General features: G+C 39.7%; 1 pseudogene across 1 annotated transcript; it reads right to left on the bottom strand.

The window, feature by feature from the left end:
- Nucleotides 1-559: 559 nt before the first annotated feature.
- Nucleotides 560-1,936, bottom strand: LOC309864486 (elongation factor 1-alpha 1 pseudogene; annotated as a pseudogene). Its single transcript has one exon. The product of its transcript is annotated as an elongation factor 1-alpha 1 pseudogene (transcript).
- Nucleotides 1,937-2,583: the final 647 nt, after the last annotated feature.

Below are 2,583 nucleotides of genomic sequence, written 5' to 3'. Positions count from 1 at the left end.
CCAACCTCTCACAGACCTCACAATCCAAGTATTAGGTGATTAAAGCTTTCAAAGTCTTCTTGATCTTGATTGGCTCCCTTCACACTCTGGTACTGATAGATCTCAGCATCCCTTACTTTGATAATATTAACATTTATTAATCTTCAAAATTGTGTTGGCTTTTCTTGTCTTCTGTGGTTCCTTCCTATACTTTGCTCACTTTTCTTTTACTCAGTTCTACAATTTTATACCTTTACTGTGACTTCATTTGATCTTTTCTTTTTTTTTCTCATTAAACTTTTGTTTTAATGGGTCTCAAAATTCTGTGACAGATTTTTGTCAGGTTGTTTCCATTAAAAAGTACTGATTTTAAAAACTAATAACTTAAAACTGCCACACACACACACACAAAAAAATGGTCCACAAAACATTCTCCTTTCCTTCTGAAGGTTTTACGATGCATTGTTATCATTAACCAGTTTTTTACTATTAAACTTAAATGGCCAATTGACACAAACAGTTCTGAGACCGTTCTTCCACCACTGATTAAGACTGGGGTGTCAGGTGTTGGGGATAATATTCATTTAGCCTTCTGAACTTTCTGGGCAGACTTGGTGATGTTGCCAGCTCCAGCTGCCTTGTCCACTGCTTTGATGACACCTACAGCAACCGTCTATCTCCTGTCATGAACAGCAAAACAGCCTAGAGGAGGATAGAGAAGCTCTCAACACACATGGGCTTGCCAGGAACCATATCAACAATGGCAGCATCACCAGATTTCAAGAACTTGGGACCATCTTCCAGCTTTTTTCCAGAACGACGATCTATCTTCTTCTTCAGCTCAGCAAACTTACAAGCAATGTGAACTGTGTAACAATCCAGCACAGGTGCATATCCGGCACTAATTTGGCCTGGATGGTTCAGGATAATCACCTGGGCTGTGAAGCCAGCTGCTTCCACTGGTGGGTCATTTTTGCTGTCACCAGCCACATTGCCATGACAAACATTCTTGACATTAAAGCCTGCATTGTCCCCAGGAGGAGCCTCACTCAAAGCTTCATGGTGCATTTCAACAGACTTGACTTCAGTTGTAATATTGTCTGGAGCAAAGGTGACCACCATGCCAGGCTTAAGAACACCAGTCTCCACTCAGCCCATAGGGACAGACAATACCAATACCACCAATTTTGTAGACGTCCTGGAGAGGCAGATGCAAGGGCTTGTCATTTGGACGAGTTGGTGGCAGATTGCAATCCAGAGCTTCAAGCAGTGTGGTTCCACTGGCATTCCCATCTTTACGGGTGAATTTCCATCCCTTGAACCAAGGCATGTTAGCACTTGGATCCAGCATGTTGTCACCATTCCAACCAGAAATTTTCACAAATGCTACTGTGTCGGGGTTGTAGCCAATTTTCTTAATGTAGGTGCTGACTTCCTTAATGATTTCCTTGTATCTCTTCTGGCTGTAGGGTGGCTCAGTGGAATCCATTTTGTTAACACTAACAATTAGTTGTTTTACACCCAGTGTGTAAGCCAGAAGGGCATGCTCACGGGTCTGCCCGTTCTTGGAGATACCTGCTTCAAATTCACCAACACCAGCAGCAACAATCAGGACAGCACTGTCAGCCTGAGATGTGCCTGTCATCATGATTTTGATAAAGTCTCTGTGCCCTGGAGCATCAGTGATGGTCACATAATACTTGCTGGTCTCGAATTTCCACAGGGAGATATCAATGGTGATACCACGTTCACGTTCAGCTTTCAGTTTACCCAAGACCCAGGCATACTTGAAGGAGCCTTTTCTCATCTCAGCAGCCTCCTTCTCAAAATTTTTGATAGTTCTTTTGCCAATCCCACCACATTCGTAGATCAGATGACCAGGAGGGATAAACTTGCCCGAATCTACGCATCCGAGGACGAGGACGGCGATGTTGATATGAGCCTTTTCCTTTCCCATTCTGGTTTAGGTTGAGTGGTGGTTTTCACGACAACTTTGTTCTGGAGGCAAAAACATTGCAAAAAAGCTTCATTTGAACTTTCTGAGAAAACAGTGAAGTCTCAGCTTCCTTAAGATGACACTAATTCAGAAAGGGTCTGGAAACCTCCCATTCAACTTTGCAGAAAGTAAAACTCCATTCTCCTGCTTCGTGGAAAATAAAACTTTGTCTTTATGTTTTATATGTCTTTATGTTTTAACGTGAAATTAGACTAAAATTACCTCTTCTCAAATCAGAGACTATAACCTCTGTTTATTTTGTCTTCACCTTAAAGAGCTGAATATATACAGAATACACTCTATAGTTACTAATGAGTTTTGTATCAAAAGTTCAAAATGGTCCTTGAAAATGTCACGAGACTGTGGCTGCTTTTTGCACAGATACATGAAAAATTCTTTTGTCCGTATAGTAAAGTGAAAGTTCTTTGTACTCAGATACAAAATCTAATCATAAATGATTACTTTAGTCAACATTAAAATAACAATTATATGATTTTTATTTTTATGTAAAGATATAATCATATCTTAATCAATGTAATATAAATACAGTATATAAAAGGAAAAACAAGCATTGCTTTTTTTTTTTTTTTTTAAAGATTTTATTTTTT

Source organism: Mustela nivalis, assembly GCF_964662115.1.
Source record: "Mustela nivalis genome assembly, chromosome: 5".
Classification (NCBI taxonomy): Eukaryota; Metazoa; Chordata; class Mammalia; order Carnivora; family Mustelidae; genus Mustela; species Mustela nivalis.
Note: the sequence above shows the minus strand (reverse complement) of the source record. Positions and strands in the feature narration are given on the sequence as shown.